A 26,745-nucleotide genomic window follows, 5' to 3' on the forward strand; every position below is an offset into this window, starting at 1 on the left:
TTTAATTCACTGAATTCTATTATTATATTATAAGTGATACAATGTTTTCTGCTTACATATATGCTACATATGATTATACATGCACACAATCATCATTATTAAACCCATATACCAACTACACATGTTTCTGTTTCTAATTAACTTCGACAAGCCATCATCACCCTATTTAAACTCATATTGATGCTGCTATTTACGGCTGTGAAACAACATCAAGAACAACCATCACTTCCATCATCTTTTTCTCTATATAGATACATACGTAGAATCACCATAAACCACCACTATCATCAAGTTCCACCATCAAGAACCACCTTTCGTTGGTAACCATTCGAATCTTTCATCATCTTGACTTCCTATTTCTCTCTATATCTTACATATATATATATATATATATATATATATATATATATATATATATATATATATATATATATATATATATACATGGTTTATAGATATAAAAACATTTACACGATCACCTTTTATTCCCTAGAAACCCACGACATTACCACCACGATCAAGACCCAACCCACCACCATAAACCCATTTAAATATCACCACACGCCAATGGTACAACTTACTTCTATATAATCTGTTTCATCTTTCTGAGCAAACGGATGTTTTACGAAATAGACACAAGTAATTGAAACTACATTATATGGGTGAATGATCGAAGCCGAATATGCCCCTTTTGCTTGGTAGCCTAAGAATTAGTAAACCGATCTACTAATTGACGCGAATCCTAAAGATAGATCTATTGGGCCTAACGAACCCCATCCAAAGTACCGGATGCTTTAGTACTTCGAATTCGTTTTTATCATGTCCGAAGGATTTTCCGGAATGATAGGGGATATTCTTATATGCATCTTGTTAATGTCGGTTACCAGGTGTTCACCATATGAATGATTTTTGTCTCTATGCATGGGACTTATATTTATGAGAAATGGAAATAAAAATCTTGTGGTCTATTAAAAATGATGAAAATTATTGATTATGATAAACTAATGAACTCACCAACCTTTTGGTTGACACTTGAAAGCATGTTTATTCTCAGGTATGAAAGAAAACTTTCGCTGTGCATTCGCTCATTTTAGAGATATTACTTGGAGTCATTCATGACATATTTCAAAAGACGTTGCATTCGAGTCGTTGAGTTCATAAAGATTATTATTAAGTCAATTATAGTTGGATATATTATGAAATGGTATGCATGCTGTCAACTTTTGATGTAATGAAAGTTTGTCTTTTAAAAACGAATGCAATGTTTGTAAAATGTATCATATAGAGGTCAAGTACCTCGCGATGTAACCAAATGTAATGTATTCGTCTAGATGGATTAGGACTGGTCTTTACATTTTGGAAGGGTGTTTGATAATCGAGAGGTCTGAGGTTCGAAACTAGGCGATTACAACATATATTTTTTTTTAGAAAACTGTCTTAAAAACTCGGGCCTGTTGGGCCGTGAAATTTAAACATTGAGTTGGGTTTTCTTTAAAATGATAAATGGACTATTTGTTGGTTGGGCTTCTATTTGGGCCGAGAGGATTAATAACAAGGATGCTACACGATAAAAGGAATTATTCGGTTAAATAAAAACAGAAAAACAAGATGGCTCAAACGGTTTGGAGTGTTTGTGTTTAACCGAGAGGTCTCAGGTTCGAATCCGGACTGGGGCAGTTTATTTTTTGGAACTCACTCTTTAAAGGTAGTAAACTTATTATTATTATTATTATTATTATTATTATTATTATTATTATTATTATTATTATTATTATTATTATTATTATTATTATTATTATTATTATTATTATTATTATTATTATTATTATTATTATTATTATTATTATTATTATTAAGGTTATTGATATTAGTAATATTATTAGTAGTATCTTTATTATAAAAATTAACACTTTTATTTTAATTACCATTTTTATTAAAATTATCATTTTTATTATTATTATTATTTTTATTATATTATTACAAATAAAGATTTTGTACATACAATATATTTATATTACCTATAACTATATATTAAACATATTAACATATCCTTATATATATATATATATATATATATATATATATATATATATATATATATATATATATATATATATATATATATATATATATATATATATATATATATATATATATATATATATATATATATATATATATATATATATAAAATAAACATATATATAGTATATAATTTAAGATATAATATATAAACAAAATGTAGTAAAGATTCTATATAAACTATAACACTAAATATATAAATATTATATAATTAATAGATGTAGTTATTTGATTACCATTATATGTGTTGATATATATATATATATATATATATATATATATATATATATATATATATATATATATATATATATATATGTACATATATATATATATATATGTACATATATATATATATATGTACATATATATATATATATATATGTACATATATATATATATATGTACATATATATATATATATGATATAGTTTCGTGAATTCGATGTCAACCTTGCATTGTTCAGTTCCGTCGTATGCATATCTTTACTACAAAATATCGTATTGTGAGTTTCATTTGCTCCCTTTTTAAATGCTTTTGCAATATATATTTTTGGGACTGAGAATACATGCGCTGCTTTTATAACTGTTTTACGAAATAGACACAAGTAATCGAAACTACATTCTATGGTTGAATTATCGAAATCGAATATGCCCTTTTTATCATGTCCGAAGTTGTCCCGGAATGATGGCGAATTTATCATGTCCGAAGTTGTCCCGGAATTATGGAGAACTTATCATGTCCGAAGTTGTCCCGGAATGATGGAAAATTTATCATGTCCGAAGTTGTCCCGGAATGATGGCGAATTTATCATGCCCGAAGTTGTCCCGAAATGATGGCGAATTTATCATGTCCGAAGTTGTCCCGGAATGATGGCGAATTTATCATGTCCGAAGTTGTCCCGCAATGATGGTGAATTTATCATGTCCGAAGTTGTCCCGCAATGATGGGAATATTCTATATGCATATTGTTAAGGTCGATTACCAGGTGTTCAATCCATATGAATGATTTTTGTCTCTATGTATGGGACGTATATTTATGAGAAATGGAAATGAAAATCTTGTGGTCTATTAAAATTATAGAAATGATCGGTTATGATAAACTAATGAACTCACCAACCTTTTGGTTGACACTTTAAAGCATGTTTATTCTCAGGTATTAAAGAAATCTTTCGCTGTGCATTAGCTCATTTTAAGGATATTACTTGGAGTCATTCATGGCATATTTCGAAAGACGTTGCATTCGAGTCATTGAGTTCATCAAGATTATCATTAAGTCAATTATAGTTGGATGTATTATGAAATGGTATGCATGCCGTCAACTTTCGATGTAAAGAAAGTTTGTCTTTTAAAAACGAATGCAATGTTTGTAAAATGTATCATATAGAGGTCAAATACCTCACGATGTAATTAACTATTGGGAATCGTTTATAATGTATATGAACGGGTCCTTTCATTTTTGCGTCTCATCCCCCTTTTCGTTTATACTTTGTATTCTTTTTTTCTAACTATATGACCTTTTTAATTACAGCAGCTATTCTCGACGTGGGCATTTGGTATGCTGATATGAACCTTTTACATCACTCCGTATCACATTAACTTTCACCCTTCTAGTTTTTACTCTAATAAATAAACTATTTAAACCATTTACCACAAAAAGTGATGTGTAAGGATCAACTCTCCTTACTTTATAATTATATATACTCCGTACTGAATAAATATTCATATAATTAAGTATATTTATCTTTTAGTTGTATATATCTTTTCAATCTGCTCACGCTTTCTGGTTGTCGATATCTCATTGGTGATCCAGACAATTTCGTTTTCTCTACTTTTCAGTCAGTGTTCAATTATTTGGGGTCTTTTACTGAAATTAGTGACCACTTTTTGATCACTAACTTCGTAAGTTAGAGACCACTATTTTTTGGTATCTATTTTTTTAAAGGGTTAAAGTCAAAAATAGGCTACAAACTTACACAAATGTACCGATGTCGCGTACAAACTCATTTCCGTCCTACTGTCGCTTACAAACTTTCAAAAAGTGTTCCAATGTAAACAAAAACTTTCAAAAAGTGTACCAATGTAAACAAAAATGACTTGCTACCGCCTAAACCGGTCAAGATTGACACGTGTCGTTCGTGGATTGGATCTTAATTCTTAAAAAAAAAAAAAAATCCAGGTCAAAATTAGTATGTAACATGTCAAAACGCCAAAATGTTGATATTAGCACATTTTTTCAAAGTTTGTAGGCGACAGTAGGACGGAAATGAGTTTGTGGGCAACATCGGTACATTTGTGTAAGTTTGTAGCCTATTTTTTACTTTAACCCTTTTTTAAATGAGTGACCAAATTTTGATCTCTATTTATATGTATCTTTGTGACAATTAATTTTAGGTCTCTAATATCATATAGTGACCAAAATTTAGTGACGACCTTTTAATGGTCACTAAATAGTATTTTTAGTGACCAAATAATAAGTGGTCACTAAAAAATGGTCACTAATAGCCATTTTTCTTGTAGTGCACCAAAAAAAGTTGTGCGCCTACCGACAAAGCAGACAATATTCTGGTCGTGGTAAGGAGGGGCGTTACACCGATAGTCCGAGAAGATGGAAATCCGAGCGGGAAAATTATTGATTGAATTCTAGGGAAATGGCCTTTGAGAGAGAAATAGGTGATCTTTTATGTCTAGATCTTAACGATCTCATATAGTTTCGTAATTATTAAACTTTTAACACCCAATTGTGCTTGGACCAAGTAACATAGTCTATCTTTTAATAGCGTCCATTATGTATATATTGATATGGCTTGATTACTGTATATGTTTACTTTTCTTTATTGTAATCGTGTTTTTGTACACGTACAGATGAAATATTGTGTGCGGGTATTACTTGTTTTGCTCGACTTTTGAGTATAATTATTACAATTATTACATTACAATAAGTAAATTTTTATCCTTTTACATGTGGGCTTAAGTCGTTTTCACCAAGGAAAGAAATGGTCAAATGAGACATATTCAAGAGGTAAAAGTTGTAACTGTTTAAAGGTAAAAGTTGTAACTATTTAAGGGTATGAAGAGTAACTTTGGGGGATTAAAATGTAAATTTTCAATTCAATATAATAATCACTAAATAAAACACCCCCAATTTTTTAACGAATTAATTTTTATTTTTTTCCCCGCGAGTTAGGTTTATCCGCCGTCACCATTTGACTCAAAAATATTTTACGAAAGAAACGCAACTTACAATATTCAAAATGAAGCTTTTTTAAGGAAAAAATATTTTGGATAAATTTTGTATATAATAAACAAAATCAGCTAATTATATTAGGTGGATAGCTAGAGCAAGTAGCAAGTGGTAAGTTCATAAGTTTGTAAGAGAAAAGACCCGGGTTCGAGTCCTCCTGCTCTTTTTTTTGTTCGCAATTTTTTTCTCAGTTTTCGCTTAACAATAGTTTCATAAAAGACGTTAAAATGTTTTAACGCAACGCGCGAGCGATTAGGTATATTTGTTTTCCTTGGGGAGAGTTAAAGAACACACTATAATGCATCATGGTGTCACTATTTTATTTGATAGAAGCAAGAAAAAAGAAAAATCAGTAAAAAGAACGTTACTTTCAGAAATATCGTGTTTTCTTTACATATAAATGTAAACATTATGTATGCATGTAATAAATAGTAAATATATGTAGACATTTTGTCATAAATATCGTCTGATACAACAAACGCATACCAATCAATGTATATCCAAATGCAACCGCAGTATTGTGTAGTCCGAACTCTTTCTAGTTGTAGCCAAAGGAGATCAATCAAATAAACAGATATATGGAAATATTGAACGAATGGTAATTACTTAATGTACATACAGTATTTATCATAAGTATGACATATAACAATTGGTGATACTCTCATCTTCTTTGATTAAATGTACATTATCTTTGAGAATGTGTTCACTAATTCAAATCAATTTCGTCATATTCTTAAGGAACCACTGTCTAACACTTGCGCAATGCAGCGAGATAGTTATTCCCTATAAACTTACTAAAATCAAAGTTGGTTTAAATGAAAATGGTTTATTAGAGAGTGCATGCTAGAATAGGTCTTCATCCGTGTTCAGCTACCAAAACTTCAAATGTCGCCTGACTAAGGACGCGCCTACTTCATTGTTTTATCATCCACAACTAATATCACGTTTTTTTTTTTGTAATAACATTTTCTTTTTAAATGTCCTGGGGCGGTGATTAATGATATAGAACGCATTGGTTCATCTTTCTTTTGGGGCGGTTCGGAAGATAATCACAAGATGCATTGGATAAACTGGGATCAAATGTTAGCTTCTCTTGATAAAGGTGGTATTGGTTTTGGTAGTCTCCGAGCTTTTAATTGTGTTATACTCCTTAAATGGTATGGAGATTCGTTACTAATCTATGGTCCAAATGGGTTTCGGTGATTTGTGGGATATATGGCGCTGATGGGGGTTTCGATGGCAACAATGTTGGGCAAGTGTTTGGTCAACGATCATCAAGCTATTCAAAAAACTAAAAGAAGATGGTAGGATTGTTGGATATAGTTTTGGTTAGAAGAAATGGGCATGGTTGTTTTGTATTTGTGAATGGATGTTATCCCACATAGGTGGGAGGAAAAAGTTGGAGGGGACTTGCTTGGTTATAAAAGAGGGGTTAAGTCTTCATTTCAAATTGCACCAATCAATACACTTTAAGTATTTGATTATTTCTTTCTTTCTTACCCTTGTTTGAAAGTTGTATTAATTAAATATTTTGGAGAGTGTAGTTGGCTTAAGAGAGTCGTCTATATCATTGTAACAATTTGTGATATAGTGTATTTCTCTCTTTGGGGGCCGGTGGTTTTTCTCTTGTTTTGGAGTTTCCACGTTAAATCTTGTGTTGTGTATTGTTCTTATTTCTTTACTATTATTGTTGGGCTGGGTGGTGGAAATTAGCGAGACCATAATTTCCCAACAACTGGTATCAGAGCGTCAGGTTTGACGGGGGTCTCGATTATAGGAGTCAGAGTATGCTCTGTGGTTGCCACGGGAGTGGATCGTCAACACCAGAAACGAGTTCTATTGATCGTATAGGGTATCTGGTTAGACAATATTTTTTCTGATTCGGAGTAAGTGGTGTCTAGAATTTGTAGTGGACCGGGTGTTGGATTTTCCAATTTAACGGATCTTGTGCGCCACTCCACTACATCTGTCGGCCAATCGAAACGTGAGCAAAATCAGAGAAAGTGTTGTTTATAGGATACGGATACGATGTCGAAGTTCAGTCCAATGAGGTTTAATGTAGAGAAATTTGATGGGAGGATCAATTTTGGCTTATGGCAGGTTCAAGTCAAGGATGTGTTGATTCAGTCCGGGTTACACAAGGCATTGAAAGGTAAACCCACCTTTGTTCCCGGCAGTGATTCTAGCAGTAAGTTCGATGAAGAAGAATGGGATGATATGGATTTGAGGGCAGCAAGTGCGATTCGTTTGTGTCTTGCAAAGAACGTGCTTGCAAATGTGCACGGATTATCAACGACAAATGAGCTTTGGGTTAAACTAGAGCAGTTGTACCAGGGCAAGGGCATCTCAAATCGGTTGTGTCTTAAAGAACAATTCATACTCTACATATGGATGGGGGTTCAAGGATTTCAGATCATCTAAGTATTCTTAACGGTATTGTTTCGGAACTAGAGGCTATTGGAGTTAAAACGGATGATGAAGATAAAGCTTTGAGGTTGATATTATCTTTATCATCGTCCTATGAACACATGAAACATATTCTAATGTACGGGAAAGAAACGTTGAAGTTTGAAGATGTTACTAGCAAGCTCCTATCTGAGGAGAAAAGATTGGAAGGTAACGGAGTCTCGTCATCATAAGCTACGGTACTGTTGTGTTCGGATAGGCAGAAGAGAAACTCTAGAAAGAATCTGACATACTGGAAGTGCGGGAAGACTGGACATGTAAGGGTTAATTGTCCCGGTGGAGCTAATCCGGCAAATGGCTCCAAAGACGCTAACATTGTCTCTGTTGTTACGAAGAGTGACGAATTCCTCTGAAGTCACGTCATCCTCATGGTGTGTCCGTGCCACCATGGAAAGGGATGTTCGTTAGTGGTTCCACAAATTGCACATGGGCATTGGTTTGGCGTTGATGCAAGGTGTGTGGTGGAAACTGATGTTGTAGCTGATGGAACTTTCGGGAAAACCAAACAGGAAGTTGCACCATAACTGTTCAGCTGGTTATACAACATGTGCCGAGGTGAAATGCTTGAAATGTGATATTCTAAGTGTGATACTCTTTATGGTGGGGTATGATAATTCTGTTAAGAGTTATGATTGTCTGTGAAGACAATGATTGTCGGGTCTTGACAAAGTTAGATGAAGATGCAAGTTTTGTCTCTTGGGAGATAATGTCAATGGCATGAAGATGAGGATCTTGAAGTTGTCATCGAGGAAGCATCTATATCGGTTATCCTTGCAATATGGAAGCATGGTTATCTTCTTCTATCCAAAAGGTGGAGATTTGTTGGATATAGTTTTGGTTAGAAGAAATGGGTATGGTTGCTTTGTATTTGTGAATGGATGTTATCCCACATAGGTGGGAGGAAAAAGTTGGAGGGGACTTGCTTGGTTATAAAAGAGGGGTTAAGCCTTCATTCCAAATTGTACCAATCAATACACTTTAAGTATTTGATTATTTCTTTCTTTCTTACCCTTGTTTGAAAGTTGTATTAGTTAAATATTTTGGAGAGTGTAGTTGGCTTAAGAGAGTCGTCTATATCATTGTAACAATTTTTGATATAGTGTATTTCTCTCTTTGGGGGCCGGTGGTTTTTCTCCTGTTTTGGAGTTTCCACGTTAAATCTTGAGTTGTGTATTGTTCTTATTTCTTTACTATTATTGTTGGGCTGGGTAGTGGGAATTAGTGAGACCGTAATTTCCCAACAAGGATTCCCGCCAATGTGTTCAAAATAAAAATTGGTAATGGTCTAGATACTTGTGTTTGGTTGGATAACTGGATGGGGAGTGCACCCTTGCATCGAAGTACGGAAGATTGTTTCACCTTGAATTATGTATAGAATGCTCCTTAGTCGATCGTTTAGTTCGAGGAGAATGGCAGTAGGCATGGAGTCGAGACGAAATAGGAGCTCGTAATCGGGATACAGTCCAACAGCTAATTTGTTATATTGGTACATGTGAGTTATCTAGATAACCAAGATACTTGGGAATGGTCATTGTCTAATGAACCTAAGTATTTTGTTTCAAAGACTCGTTTGCATTTGGATGATGTGATGCTACCTACAGTAAGGTAACTTATGCAACTAGATGGATTAAAGAAGTCTCGCGCAATTTTTCTTTGGAGAGTTGCTTGGAACTGGTTACCGATGAGGCTTAATCTATCAGCTAAATGCTTGGAGATTGTTGACATCTGGTGATCCGTTACGATTAATTAGAACACAACGCAATCGTAAGGACGCTAAGAATTTGGTGTTGATTGTTTGTTGAATTCTGGAAGCTTTGTACGTAAACAAGATACAAAACAAAGTGGGTAAAATAAGTTGTTTATTTGCTCTCTTTTTAATTACATGCAGACTTGCAGAGTACTAGTCTTAGTAATTAAAAAGGCAATTGTGTTTCAATACGGAAATGTAAAGGTGATAATAGTAAACAAGTATTTGAGGGTTAATGGTTTTCTTTTTGTTTCTCTCTAAGTTACATAAAATAACTGAATGTAAAATAGAGGCTTAAGTCCCCTGCTCTCTTTGTTTACATCTATTATATACTAAATGAAAACAAAGACTACTTCTCCATGAATCCCACGTGTAGCCATATAATTAAGATCATGGGTTGTTTAGTCAATCTTCCACATGTAAATATTGGACTAGTAGAGCAAATAATTAACGGACACTTCTTGACTCACTGATTCTCGGAGTTGGTTAAGATCCACTGGATCACGCCTCCCCTTCTCCGGCAAGGTCCGACTCCCGTAGAACCTATTTTTTATGAGAAAATTGGCCTACACCAACTTCCTTGTTGCATTTTTCACAACACTCGGACGTCTTGTGTGACAAGTTATAGCTAAAACATCCACGTTTGTAGTCTTGCTTTTGTTTACCGAATACGACTTGCCATCCTTTTTTAGTTGATAATGTGTGCCCGTCGGAAGTAAATCGCATCCCGTTCCCATAAATATGGACTTCCGAGAATCACTTGACACACATCAAGTGGAACCACCTCGCATGTAACTTCATCGACAAATTTATTTGTGATGGCAAACTTAAATTTGCATTGTCAGGTAACTTGCACATCGACACCATTCTTTATCCATCCTAGGGAATAAGGATGGGGATGTGGTGTTGTCTCTAGACTCGACCGTTGGATAAGACTAGCCGAAATTAAATTCTTTTCACTTCCGGTGTCGATAATCGCCTCGACCACATCTTGCTTCATTTGAATCTTTAAGTTGAACAATTCCTCTTTTTCTTTGATTGTAAACTTTTCTTTTGGTTTCATCATGAGTATTAAATTTGTGTCCACCCCATCAACTTCTCCGAGCTCGATCGTATCATTTGCTAATGTTGTAGCAACCTTAGACTTTCCACGATCATCTTTTACCCATTGTTTTGGAAAAAGCTCGTGATGCGCCTTCCAACATTTGTCTTCAAGATGACCTGCAATTTTACAATGTTGACAAAACTTATTTGAATTGTTAGAAACTGTAAAATTCTTCTTGGAATTCTTCTCGTTAAAGTTTGCATCAGGAACTTTCTCTTGCATCTCTACTTCAGTTCTTTCCATTCTAAACCCACTGTTTTTATTTTTCACCTCTATTGCCATGGCAATGCGACTTGCACTTGATATATCTACCAAATTATGCAGTCGTAATTCGTTTTGAATTTGACGTTGTAGCCCGAAAATATTTTTTAGTGACTACATCTTCGTTGTCTAACGAAATTCCCAATGCCACCGGAAGACGTCGAAAATCCGTGGTGTAAACTTGTACGAACTGTCCTCTTTGTTGGTGAAGATTATGCCATCTTGACCACCTATCTTATGAATATCCCATTGGATAGAACTCTTGGCGTAGGAGTTTGATAAACCAAACCCATGTTACTTCTTCCTCTGACCTCATCTTCAAGTAAGAATTCCACCATGCTAATGCGTGGCTTGTTAGTTTTAGTCTCGCAAATGAAACCTTCTCGGTACTACTAAACCCATAAAGGGTGAAGTAAGTCTCGAGTTGGTCAATCCACGAGTCTAACTTCTCGGCATCCACGGTTCCATCAAATGATGGGATGTCGATTTTAGCTTCAACTTTGAATGGTTGTTGAGTCATACTCATGTCTCTATCTCGATCATCTTCTGTATCATACTTGAAACTTTCTTCTTATTCATTTCTCTCTTTCAAGGGTGTTTCTCGGGCTTTTGGTTTCGATTGGGATTGAATCCACACAAGTACAGTTTCAAGTTGATTTGTAAAGTGGTCAACTTTAGCCGCGAGCTCGTTCAATCCTGGTGTGTTACTTCCTTCTCCTGACATTGTTTTTGTTTCTTTGTGGGTTGTTGACTTCCGATGCTTTTGCAATTCTAACAACGGTTAGCCGGTTGATTGATATGCGAATTTAGTGTGCACCATACACGTAGTAGGATCATGGCTCTGATACCACTTGATCTGTTACGATTAATTAGAACACAACGCAATCGTAAGGACGCTAAGAATTTGGTGTTGATTGTTTGTTGAATTCTGGAAGCTTTGTACGTAAACAGGATACAAAACAAAGTGGGTAAAATAAGTTGTTTATTTGCCCTCTTTTTAATTACATGCAGACTTACAGAGTACTAGTCTTAGTAATTAAAAAGGCAATTGTGTTTCAATGCGGAAATGTAAAGGTGATAATAGTAAACAAGTATTTGAGGGTTAATGGTTTTCTTTTTTGTTTCTCTCTAAGTTACATAAAACAACTGAATGTAAAATAGAGGCTTAAGTCCCCTGCTCTATTTGTTTACATCTATTATATACTAAATGAAAACAAAGGCTACTTCTCCATGAATCCCACGTGTAGCCATATAATTAGGATCATGGGTTGTTTAGTCAATCTTCCACACGTAAATATTGGACTAGTGGAGCAAATAATTAACGGACACTTCTTGACTCACTGATTCTCAGTGTTGGTTAAGATCCACCGGATCATCGGGTGAACGATATGTGATTTTCGGGTTGAATCTTTAGAACACATTATTTTTGGGTGCGCTCTTGCTATGGATCTTTGGAGGAGAATAAGGATTTGGTTGGGCATCAACATGCCATCGTTTAATTCGTGGCATGAATGGTTGACATGGGTAGACTCGATCAGCTTGTCATCGACTACAAAAACTCGAGTATCGGTTATTATTTCTTCGCTTGTTTGGAACATTTGGAGGATTCGTAACAACATTCTTTTCTAAATCACGCAGTATGAAGAAAAGGACCATTTTTGACTCGATTAGAAATTTTCCTTTTAATTGGTTAAAAAGTCGTAGTAAATGTAATATGCGTTGGGATACTTGGTAAATGACGCCATTTTAATTTTCTCGGATCCTTCTTAGTGTCGTATTAGGAGGGAGTCCCTTTATTTAATAAAGTTTGCAGTTAAAAAAATCATATTTTTTTCCTGATATTCACTTTCTTCCCCTATATATACAGCACCTCTTTATAAAACAAATTAAAACACATCACAATTCTCATTCTCAAACAATATATACAATAACATTTAAACAAAATGTTTGGGGTATCTATTCTTCCAATGATGAAATTAATAACTAAGAAACACCTAATATATATCTAAGTAATTACCGTAATTATGTTATAATTCACGTTGAAGAAAGTAGAAATTTTCAACAGGTCTCCATCACGTTTTAATATATATCATGATTGGGTTAGTGCACCTGAATGCTGAATGAGTGATTACCATGGCGAAAACAAAAAATACCCTATTGAGTATATCACGCGTCACTTCTAAATTGAAAGTACAGTTACCCGTCTTTGTTCTGTCCCATGAGTATTATGAATGACAAACTGATGCCTTTGCATTCCATAGATCAATCGTATAAATACAAGGTATAACCCTATCTTGTGTAACAAACTAAGTTGTATACATGGAATAGATTGTGTCAAATATACAATCCTAACTAATGTACAATCTATGTTAATAACAGAAGATATGGTCAAATGTTGTGCTGTTATCTAATATAGCCCCTCAGTTTGAGCGGAAGGGAGGGGAACATTCAAAGTGTCTCACAAGTCTTCAAACTGAACACGTGGAAGTCCCTTTGAAAAAATGTCTGCGAGTTGGAACCTGGTCGGAACGTGTAAAACACGTACTTGCCCTCGAGCCACCTTCTCACGCACGAAGTGGATGTCTATTTCTATATGTTTTGTACGTTGATGTTGAACAGGATTCCCGGATAAGAAAAATGCACACAAATTATCACATAAAACTATCGTTGCCTTAGAAATCGGACAATGAAGTTCAAGTAAAATGTCATAACCCGACCTTAACCATAAGAACGAGTTAGATAACGTATGATTTCATTGCGAGGTATTGACCTCTATATGCGACATTTTTTAAAAGAACAACTGCATTTATTTTACATTACAAACCATAACTCTTATGTTAATACAAGCTTTAGACAATATAAAGATGATTATCGTTTAGCGATAATCTTAGACTTACAAACTTTACATGTGATGATAACAATACGATTTCTAGCATATTTTACATTACAATTCCTCGGATATGCAGTTTTATTTTTGACACAAATATGCATACTCAAGATCTTGCTTAAATTCAACATGTTGCAGCGGAAGCTTTTAGTTATCACCTGAGAATAGACATGTTTAAAACGTCAACATAAAGTTGGTGAGATATAGGTTTAATGCCGGCAGCGGTATAAATATAGACCACAAGATTTCATATGTAAACATTTTAATAAAAATATTCTAAGTGGTTGAGCACTTGGTAACCATACTTAACATTTAATCACGTCGCATATTCCCTTTATTATGAAATCTTACTACACCGTACCAAGTGTAGTCACGAAACGAAGTACTGTGCAACCGTTGAATACTGGTCGTCCAGTCCGGTTGGGGTTGTCAGGCCCGATAGATCTATCAACAGGATTCGCGTTTACAATACCGCTGCAAATATTAGTTACCAAGCTACAGGGAAGTATGCCAGTGGTACAACTCAACGTAGAATATATTTTTCAGTTACTTGTGTCCATAACGTAAAACATAAAATACATGTATTCTCATCCCGAAATACTTAGAGTTTAAAAGTGGGACTATATACTCACTTTTGCCTTGAAGATATATATATTTTGACTTGGTCTCCGGTTGATATCACGAACCTATCCATATATAATATATCAATATATTTTCATTTTAAACAATCGTCACATATATATACTTATAATACTTTTAATGTCTTCTTAGTCCGTAGTTAGCAATTCAATTTTAATGGTTCATATTTAGGTGTTTAATAAATAAATAAAACCCCCCCTCGAAATAAATAAAACCCCATCGTATTCGTATTGGTCGGGATTAATCTTGACCCACGGTACCGGTGTTGTCAAATGACGTGTTGCGTACATAAAGTACCGGTGTTGTCAAATGACGTGTTGCGTACAATCATGGGATCTTATGATTAATCTTCTCGTATTGTTTACGGGTGATCCTGAAATATATAAAATTAAATTATGAGTACATATATATAAAATATCATGTTATTTTAGAAAGATGTGATTTATTTAATTTTTCTCCAATTATTTTCGTGGCTAAACTAGTTTTGGATATCCGATTTTGTTTTGGTCATAGTTTCTTCGTTACAACTCCGTTTTCGTTGGTTCAACTTGCCACTTCCTTGGATCGAGTCCCTCTTTAAGAATATGAACTGTAAATACCTTAGTTTGTATTCGAAATCACAGGTCATAGGTCAAACTTTGGTGAAACTTATGAAGTTAATCATTTTCCATCATGTAAACAACCTTAAATGATTATTTTTCTAAAAATACTTATACTTTGAGTTAAATCATGGAATTTTTATGTGTTAACATATTCATAAGAAATATCATTTTTTTCCAGAATATAAATCTCCAATTCAAAGTTCAAGATGGTTTTTAATTATCCCACCCAAAACAGCCCCCGGTTGCACTCCGACGTCGTAAATTCAGTTTTTAAGGTGTTCTTTGAAAAACCAAGTTTTACCTTGTTAAGTTAGCATATATTTATGATATATTACAGGTCTTGAAGTATTTTAAAAGTTAAGTTAGAAGGATCTATTTAGTTTGCAAACAAGTTTGAAAACATTCAAACTATGTTCTTGTTGTTAAAATTTTATACCATAAAATAAGATAGCTATATATATATGAATCGAATAAGGTTATGAACAAAGTTACTACCTCAAGTTACTTGGACAGGATTGCTGTAAAAGAGGAGTAAAAACCTAGAACCAAAAGAGTGATGGAATTGGATGAAAGATTGGAAGTAAACTTGTGTTCTTGGAAGGATTCTTGAAGTGTTTTTGTAAGGGTTTTCTTATGATGATTAAGTGATGTTTTTGGAACTAGATCTCCATGGTTGTGAGCTGAGATGGTTAAGGGGTTTAAGGCTCATAAGTGTGTGTGTTTTTAGCTAGAGAATTGAAGTCAAAATGAATCAAAATGATGATACATGGAGACTCCTTAAAAACGTGATCTAAGGTAGACATGGACAAAATTTATGTTGTAATTTTATGTATTTAGTCATACTATCATACAAAAGTAATTACCTTATACTTAAGGCATGAACAAGAGAGTTACCTTATACATAAGGCATGAACAAGGGCTGGTTGGTGGAGATTTGATGTGTATATACCAATAGTAAATACGTATAGAAGCTAGGTATGATACGAGTACATATACTCTAGATATACGTATAGAATTCTTGTGAAAACGGAACGAGGATTCAAATATAGCTATCTTTTGTGAATACACTTATATTGTTTTATGTATTTAAGTCCTTAAAAAGTGATTAAATACATTACATATACGATATATGTATAAACATTATAGGTCATAAGTATTTATGTCAAATAACGTTACGTATGGTTATTGTTTTGAAAACTTAAATTAGTAGTTTCAAAATATACTTATAACTTATTGTTATTAATACAAAATGAGATATTAAAACATCCATAAATCATGTTAAATATGTATATATACATATATATACACAAACGTATAATTATCATATATTATATAGTTCGTGATATCATCGGTCAAACTAGACGGTCAAACGTTGTATAAAACTCTTTTCGAAAACATAAGTTTCAACAATTTGGATTTGCTTATCATGTTGGTAAGGTTTAATTTATGTAAATATTAATCTTATAAGTATAAATTGATCGAAAAAGTCCGGGTCATTACAGTACCTACCGGTTAAATAAATTTCGTCCCGAAATTTTAAAATTGTACCTATTTTGCGTCATCGAGAAACAAGTGTGGATACTTTTGTTTCATCTGATCCTCTCATTCCCAACTAAACTCAGGACCTCTTCGAGCATTCCAACGAACCTTAACGATCGGTATGTTGCTCTGCTTGAGCTGTTTAACTTCACGGTCCATGATTTCGACTGGTTCTTCTACGAATTGTAATTTCTCGTCAACTTGGATTTCTTCAAGAGGGATGGTGAGGTCTTCCTTTGCAAGACACTTTTTAAGGTTCGAGACGTGAAATATATTATGTACTCCGGCGAGTTGTTGCGGTAACTCGAGTCGATAAGCTACCGGTCCAATGCGTTCGATGATCTTGAACGGGCCTACATATCTTGGGTTCAGTTTACCCCTTTTTCCGAAGCGTATTACACCTTTCCAAGGTGACACCTTTAGCATAACCATGTCACTGATCTGAAACTCTAATGGTTTCCTTCGGACATCGGCGTAGCTCTTTTGGCGACTACGGGCTGTTTTCAATCTCTCCTTGATTTGTACTATCTTTTCAGTAGTTTCATGTATGATCTCGGGACCAGTTAATTGTCGATCTCCTACTTCATTCCAACAGATAGGAGATCTACACTTCCTTCCATACAGTGCTTCGAATGGTGCAGCTTTAATGCTCGCATGATAACTATTATTATACGAGAATTCTGCTAACGGTAAATACTTATCCCATCCCTTTCCAAAATCGATCACACATGCCCTGAGCATGTCTTCAAGAGTCTGAATTGTTCTTTCACTCTGCCCGTCAGTTTGCGGATGATATGCGGTGCTCATATCCAAACGAGTTCCTAGGGCCTCTTGTAGCGATTGCCAGAACTTTGATGTAAATCTACTATCACGATCGGATATAATGGAAATAGGTATTCCATGCCTTGAAACAATTTCCTTTATATACAATCGTAATAGTTTCTCCATTCTATCCATTTCCTTTATAGGCAAGAAATGTGCAGACTTGGTGAGACGATCAACAATCACCCAAATGGTGTCGTATCCCCAGGCAGTCTTTGGTAATTTCGTGATGAAATCCATGGTAATACCATCCCATTTCCATTATGGGATTTCTGGTTGTTGAAGTAACCCTGACGGCTTCTGGTGTTCTGCTTTGACCTTGGAACAAGTTAAACACTCCCCAACATATGTTGCAACGTCTGTCTTTAAATTAGGCCACCAATAATGTGTCTTAAGATCTTGATACATCTTTCCAACTCCAGGATGTATCGAGTATCTTGTCTTATGTGCCTCGTTCAATATCAACTTCCTTAATCCACCCAACTTCGGTACCCAAGTACGATTTGCAAAATATCGAATTCCATCTTCCCGTATAACGAGTTGCTTCTCATACTTCTTCATTATTTCATTTCCTATGTTTTCTTTAGTAAGTGCTTCTCGTTGAACTTCTTTGATTTGTGAGTTGAGATTCATGCGAATTTTTATGTTCATCGCTCGTACTCGAATTGGTTCTCGTTCTTTTCTGCTTAGAGCATCGGCCACCACGTTCGCTTTTCCGGGATGATAGCGAATTTCACAATCATAGTCGTTTATCAGTTCGACCCACCTACGTTGCCTCATGTTCAATTGTTTCTGATCAAAAATGTGTTGAAGGCTTTTATGATCAGTAAACACAGTGCATTTAACCCCATATAAGTAGTGTCTCCATATCTTCAATGCAAACACGACTGCTCCCAGTTCTAGATCATGCGTCGTATAATTCCGCTCGTGAATCTTCAATTGTCGGGATGCGTATGCAATACCTTTCTTTCGTTGCATAAGAACACAACCAAAACCTTGTCGCGAAGTGTCACAATATATTTGAAAATCATCGTTCCCTTCAGGTAACGATAAAATAGGCGCCGTAGTTAACTTCTTCTTCAGTAATTGAAATGCGTTCTCCTGCTCCGAGGTCCATTCGTATTTCTTCCCTTTTTGCGTTAATGCTGTCAACGGCTTAGCTATTCGGGAAAAATCTTGAATAAACCTTCTATAATAACCGGCTAAACCCAAAAATTGGCGTATCTGCATTGGTGTTTTAGGAGTCTCCCATTTTTCAATGGCCTCAATTTTAGCTGGATCAACCTGAATTCCTTTGCTACTAACAACGTGACCAAGAAATTGCACTTCTTTCAACCAGAAAGCACACTTAGAAAATTTAGCGTATAGCTGTTCTTTTCTCAACAACTCTAATATTAACCTTAAATGCTGCTCATGCTCTTGCTCACTCTTGGAATAGATAAGAATGTCATCAATGAAAACAATAACAAACTTATCTAAATATGGACTACAAACTCGATTCATGAGGTCCATGAATACAGCTGGCGCATTCGTCAACCCAAACGGCATGACCAAAAATTCGTAATGACCATAACGTGTCCGAAAAGCAGTTTTCGGTATATCTTCTTCTTTGACGCGTAATTGATGATAGCCCGATCTTAGGTCAATTTTCGAGTACACACATGATCCTTGGAGTTGATCAAATAAGTCGTCAATTCTCGGTAGTGGATACCGATTCTTGATAGTTAACTTATTTAATTCACGATAATCTATACACATCTTAAAAGATCCATCTTTCTTTTTAACAAATAGAATCGGAGCTCCCCATGGTGAAGTACTTGGTCGTATGAATCCACGATCCAGTAATTCTTTTAACTGACTCTGAAGTTCTTTTAACTCGGACGGTGCAAGTCTATATGGAGCACGGGCAACTGGTGCAGCTCCTGGTACTAAATCTATTTGAAATTCTACAGATCTAAATGGAGGTAATCCCGGCAACTCTTCCGGAAAAACTTCAGGAAAATCTCTTACCACAGGCACGTCGTTGATGCACTTCTCTTTTTCTTTCTTTTCGACTTTATTAACATGTGCTAGAATAGCATAACATCCCTTTTCTAAACACTTCTTGGCTTTCAAACAGCTAATGAGTTTTAGCTTTGAGTTACCCTTCTCTCCATAAATCATCACCGGCATTTTATCCTTACAAGGAATGCGAATTGCCTTCTTGGCACACACAACTTCAGCTCCTACTTTGGACATCCAGTCCATGCCGACTATTACATCAAAACTTCCTAATTCTACGGGTATCAAGTCAATTTTAAACGTTTCTCCGGCTAAATTTATTTTACAATCACGGCAAATTTTATCGGCTTTAATTAGTTTACCATTAGCTAACTCAATCATGTACTTAGCATCTAGAGGTAATGATGAACAATTCAATTTAGCGTAAAAACCTCTACTCACGTAACTTCTATCGGCACCAGTATCAAATATAATAGATGCGGATAAGTTATTAATGGTAAACGTACCCGTAACAAGCTCCGGGTCTTCACACACCTCTCTAGCATTAATAACAAATGCTCTTCCACGTGCAGATCCATTATTCTTCTCTGGATTCGCACACTGGCTCTTATAGTGACCTTGTTTTCCACACCCATAACAAGTAATGGTAGCCAAAGCAGTTCTATTTGCATTGGTGGCAGGAGTCTTGGTACCATTTGTATTTGTAACGAGAGCCCTACAATCTTCAGCAAGATGACCCTTTCGATTACATTTGTTGCATACCACATTACAGTAGCCAGAGTGATGTTTTTGGCATCGGTTACATAAAGGATTTTGTCCTTTATAACCAAAGCTTAAACCACTACCCGCACCTTGCGTGATTTCTTGTTTCTTAAAAGATTGTTGTTGGTTACCTCGATCATAATTTCCATTCCACTTTCTTTTGTTACCTGATACCTTCACATCAGTATTGGATACTTTCTTATCCATGATGACCTGATCCATTAGCTCGTTTGCCATGGTTATAGCTTCATGAATTGTCTTAGGTTTCGATGCTGTAACATTTGCCTTGACCTTTTTGGGCAAACCATCTTTGTACATTTCAATCTTCCGTTCTTCGGTTGGAACCAATTCAGGACATAGCAAAACTAATTCCATGAATCGCTGATTGTAGTTGGTGATTTCAGTACCAACAACCTTCAGGCTTCATAATTCATCTTCCAACTTCCTAACCTCGTTCCTTGGACAATACTCGTTGATTAACATTATTTTGAATTCTTCCCATGGGGTATCATAAGCTACATCTCCTCCTACAGCCTTCACGTAATTTTTCCACCACGTGAGTGCACTATCTTGTAAAGTGCACGATGCATACTTGGTCATGTCCTTTTCAACACAACCACTGATTTTAAACACAGTCTCCATCTTTTCTATCCACCGGGTTAAACCGATCGGTCCTTCTGTTCCACTGAATGATGAGGGCTTGCAAGCTTGAAAAGTTTTGTATGTGCATCCTACACGGGGATTTGGGTTAACTGCAGCAGCTCTTGCAGCCTCGACCCATAACATTCTGTCGTTCACTCGCTGGTTAATGAATTCCTCGACTTCTTGTTCCGTCATTCGATTCAATCGTGCCATATTCTTCTATAAGAATGAAAAGAAAATAATTATTCACATGGAATATTATAGATGTAGTGTATATTTACAGTACATTATAGCTTATTAATAATATGAACCAGGTATTATTATAAAAGCCTTTTCTTCTTATTAGCGTTTTATAATTATATCTAGGGTAATACCTACCCGTTAATGTTCATACTTAATAGCTTAGTACAGAACCAATTACTACCATCTAAATAATACTTAACCATGGAAAATTATTGCATTTCATACTTCACTATTTTACATATGCTTATCTTACATCGAACATTAAGCAAACCACACTAATAATATTATACAAAACATTATATGATCCCATGGTTTAATACGGCAGCGCATCGTTTGGTCTATTTTCTAGGACGTTGAGGTTCAATGAATCGCCTAACGCTTATCCTAGCTGTCTGCCTATATTTTGGCTGTGGGACTGAAGAACTGGATGCCGGGATAGAACGAATAGGAATAGCGGGAATAGGGGTGGTAGTGTCTAGTGGAGTTGGTGCCACATCATCCTTACTAAACTCGGAATTTGAATTTTCTAATTCATTAGCCTTTCGTTTCTTTCCTAGTTCGAACTTGTCTTTCGTAATTTCCTGTATTTCTTCCTCGGGTTCACTTTCCTCCTCGGGTTCACTTTCCTCCTCGGGTTCACTTTCCGGGTTCCCTATAGTTGGTTCATCCGGAATTTGTGAGTCTTCCCCAAGGATATCATTTTCGTCATCGGATAGGTTAATGACTGGAACACCATCTGAAGATTCTGGTTCGGAGTCGCTGAATGTGATAACAAGTTTTGAGCCCGACATCTATCACACAACAACTAACCCATTAGTACTACATAATATTTACATATAAATTTTAACCAACAATGATAAGCAATGGTTTTTAAATCAAACCCGGTCAAAGTCCAGACTTACTAATGTATCCTAACGACTTATCAGTTAGACACACTAATGCAAACCTGGTTCGCTAAGACCACCGCTCTGATACCACATGTCATAACCCGACCTTAACCATAAGAACGAGTTAGATAACGTATGATTTCATTGCGAGGTATTGACCTCTATATGCGACATTTTTTAAAAGAACAACTGCATTTATTTTACATTACAAACCATAACTCTTATGTTAATACAAGCTTTAGACAATATAAAGATGATTATCGTTTAGCGATAATCTTAGACTTACAAACTTTACATGTGATGATAACAATACGATTTCTAGCATATTTTACATTACAATTCCTCGGATATGCAGTTTTATTTTTGACACAAATATGCATACTCAAGATCTTGCTTAAATTCAACATGTTGCAGCGGAAGCTTTTAGTTATCACCTGAGAATAGACATGTTTAAAACGTCAACATAAAGTTGGTGAGATATAGGTTTAATGCCGGCAGCGGTATAAATATAGACCACAAGATTTCATATGTAAATATTTTAATAAAAATATTCTAAGTGGTTGAGCACTTGGTAACCATACTTAACATTTAATCACGTCGCATATTCCCTTTATTATGAAATCTTACTACACCGTACCAAGTGTAGTCACGAAACGAAGTACTGTGCAACCGTTGAATACTGGTCGTCCAGTCCGGTTGGGGTTGTCAGGCCCGATAGATCTATCAACAGGATTCGCGTTTACAATACCGCTGCAAATATTAGTTACCAAGCTACAGGGAAGTATGCCAGTGGTACAACTCAACGTAGAATATATTTTTCAGTTACTTGTGTCCATAACGTAAAACATAAAATACATGTATTCTCATCCCGAAATACTTAGAGTTTAAAAGTGGGACTATATACTCACTTTTGCCTTGAAGATATATATATTTTGACTTGGTCTCCGGTTGATATCACGAACCTATCCATATATAATATATCAATATATTTTCATTTTAAACAATCGTCACATATATATACTTATAATACTTTTAATGTCTTCTTAGTCCGTAGTTAGCAATTCAATTTTAATGGTTCATATTTAGGTGTTTAATAAATAAATAAAACCCCCCCTCGAAATAAATAAAACCCCATCGTATTCGTATTGGTCGGGATTAATCTTGACCCACGGTACCGGTGTTGTCAAATGACGTGTTGCGTACATAAAGTACCGTTGTTGTCAAATGACGTGTTGCGTACAATCATGGGATCTTATGATTAATCTTCTCGTATTGTTTACGGGTGATCCTGAAATATATAAAATTAAATTATGAGTACATATATATAAAATATCATGTTATTTTAGAAAGATGTGATTTATTTAATTTTTCTCCAATTATTTTCGTGGCTAAACTAGTTTTGGATATCCGATTTTGTTTTGGTCATAGTTTCTTCGTTACAACTCCGTTTTCGTTGGTTCAACTTGCCACTTCCTTGGATCGAGTCCCTCTTTAAGAATATGAACTTTAAATACCTTAGTTTGTATTCGAAATCACAGGTCAAAGGTCAAACTTTGGTGAAACTTATGAAGTTAATCATTTTCCATCATGTAAACAACCTTAAATGATTATTTTTCTAAAAATACTTATACTTTGAGTTAAATCATGGAATTTTTATGTGTTAACATATTCATAAGAAATATCATTTTTTTCCAGAATATAAACCTCCAATTCAAAGTTCAAGATGGTTTTTAATTATCCCACCCAAAACAGCCCCCGGTTGCACTCCGACGTCGTAAATTCAGTTTTTAAGGTGTTCTTTGAAAAACCAAGTTTTACCTTGTTAAGTTAGCATATATTTATGATATATTACAGGTCTTGAAGTATTTTAAAAGTTAAGTTAGAAGGATCTATTTAGTTTGCAAACAATTTTGAAAACATTCAAACTATGTTCTTGTTGTTAAAATTTTATACCATAAAATAAGATAGCTATATATATATGAATCGAATAAGGTTATGAACAAAGTTACTACCTCAAGTTACTTGGACAAGATTGCTGTAAAAGAGGAGTAAAAACCTAGAACCAAAAGAGTGATGGAATTGGATGAAAGATTGGAAGTAAACTTGTGTTCTTGGAAGGATTCTTGAAGTGTTTTTGTAAGGGTTTTCTTATGATGATTAAGTGATGTTTTTGGAACTAGATCTTCATGGTTGTGAGCTGAGATGGTTAAGGGGTTTAAGGCTCATAAGTGTGTGTGTTTTTAGCTAGAGAATTGAAGTAAAAATGAATCAAAATGATGATACATGGAGACTCCTTAAAAACGTGATCTAAGGTAGACATGGACAAAATTTATGTTGTAATTTTATGTATTTAGTCATACTATCATACAAAAGTAATTACCTTATACTTAAGGCATGAACAAGAGAGTTACCTTATACATAAGGCATGAACAAGGGCTGGTTGGTGGAGATTTGATGTGTATATACCAATAGTAAATACGTATAGAAGCTAGGTATGATACGAGTACATATACTCTAGATATACGTATAGAATTCTTGTGAAAACGGAACGAGGATTCAAATATAGCTATCTTTTGTGAATACACTTATATTGTTTTATGTATTTAAATCCTTAAAAAGTGATTAAATACATTACATATACGATATATGTATAAACATTATAGGTCATAAGTATTTATGTCAAATAACGTTACGTATGGTTATTGTTTTGAAAACTTAAATTAGTAGTTTCAAAATATACTTATAACTTATTGTTATTAATACAAAATGAGATATTAAAACATCCATAAATCATGTTAAATATGTATATATACATATATATACACAAACGTATAATTATCATATATTATATAGTTCGTGATATCATCGGTCAAACTAGACGGTCAAACGTTGTATAAAACTCTTTTCGAAAACATAAGTTTCAACAATTTGGATTTGCTTATCATGTTGGTAAGGTTTAATTTATGTAAATATTAATCTTATAAGTATAAATTGATCGAAAAAGTCCGGGTCATTACATAAAAGGTTGCGAAGCCAACATGATTCTGAAACAACATTTACCACACCTCTATATTCGGCTTCGATACACGATCTTTAAATGGTAGTTTGGCGTTTGGCTGACCATGAAACTAAGTTATTTCCTAAAAAAATACACAATAACCGGAGGTGGATCTTCTTGTGACGACCCGGAAATTTCTGACCAAATTTAAACTTGATCTTTATATGTTTTCGACACGATAAGCAAAGTCTGTAAGGTTGAGTCTCAAAAAGTTTGAACTGTTTCATTTATTCAATTGACCTTCGGCTATTCCCGACGATTCACTAACAATTGTGTGTAAATAAACATGTAAATAAATATATATATATATATATATATATATATATGTATATATATATGTGTGTGTGTATATATATATACATATATATATGTGTGTGTGTGTGTGTGTGTGTGTATACATTAATTTGTATTAATATAATACCATTTAATCATTTGATTTAAACATGTAAAGTAATTTACAAAATAAATAAGATGTTAGTAAAATATATATATATATATATATATATATATATATATATATATATATATATATATATATATATATATATATATATATATATATATATATATATGTGTGTGTGTGTGTGTGTGTGTGTGTGTGTGTGTGTGTGTGAATTCTGTACTCAATTAATATTATATGTATATTATAATATATAAAATTTATAAATAATAAATATTCAATAAAGGTTACTACATAATCCATTAAATGATTATTAAATGTTACATAATTAATAATATATAATATCAAGTTTAGATATAGTATTATATCAATATTATTATTATTACTCTCACTATTATTCATTGATATTAATATTAATATTATTAATTGTACTATTATAATATATAATACATAGAGATGAAGTTTGAAATATATAAATTGATATAGTATTATTATAATTAGTGTTATGAATATTAAATAATAATATTATTGTTATAAATTTAAAAGTTATTATTATCAAAATTTTAATTATTTATATCATTATTAGTATTATTATTATTATCATTAATATTATTATTATTGTATTATTAGTATTTTATTAATGTTATTAATATTAATGGAATTATACTTATTATTATATTTATTAATTATTAACATAAATTAATCATTATAATATTAAAAGCATATATAAAAATGCGTATATTTCCCATCAGTTTTTTCTTTATAGTTTTATTCTTTTCTTCTGCTTCCTGCTTACTCGTGATTTTCTGTCGAGGTCTATCTTCACAACAAAACAACTTATTGATAAGGCTAAAAAGGAACATATATTTCATAGCAATATCCCTCCTAAATAATAGGTTTTCATATGTAATTGTATTATATTTTCATTGTAATTGTTTAAATAAATAAGTGCGAAGACAAAAGGCGAAAACGAAGATATGAAGACACAAACGTCCAAAAAGTTTAAATGTACAAGATACAATTCAAAAGGTTCAATTTATTGATGAGAAAAGTCTAAAAATAACAAGAGTACAAGTTACAAAACGCAAAGTACAAGATATTAAATTGTACGCAAGGAGGTTCGAAAATCCGGAACCGGGACATGAGTCAACTATCAACGCCCGACGCAACGGACCAAAAATTACAAGTCAACTATGCACAAGATTATAATATAATATTTAAATAATTATATAAATTATTTATATATTATATATATTTAAAAATTATGTCGACAAGCTATGAGACAAATGATCCTGAGCTGGATTTTCAAATTCCACGACTCGCAGAGTTTGAAGGCCAAAAATTCCACGACTCGCGGA

Source organism: Rutidosis leptorrhynchoides, chromosome 3 (assembly GCF_046630445.1).
Source record: "Rutidosis leptorrhynchoides isolate AG116_Rl617_1_P2 chromosome 3, CSIRO_AGI_Rlap_v1, whole genome shotgun sequence".
NCBI lineage: Eukaryota > Viridiplantae > Streptophyta > Magnoliopsida > Asterales > Asteraceae > Rutidosis > Rutidosis leptorrhynchoides.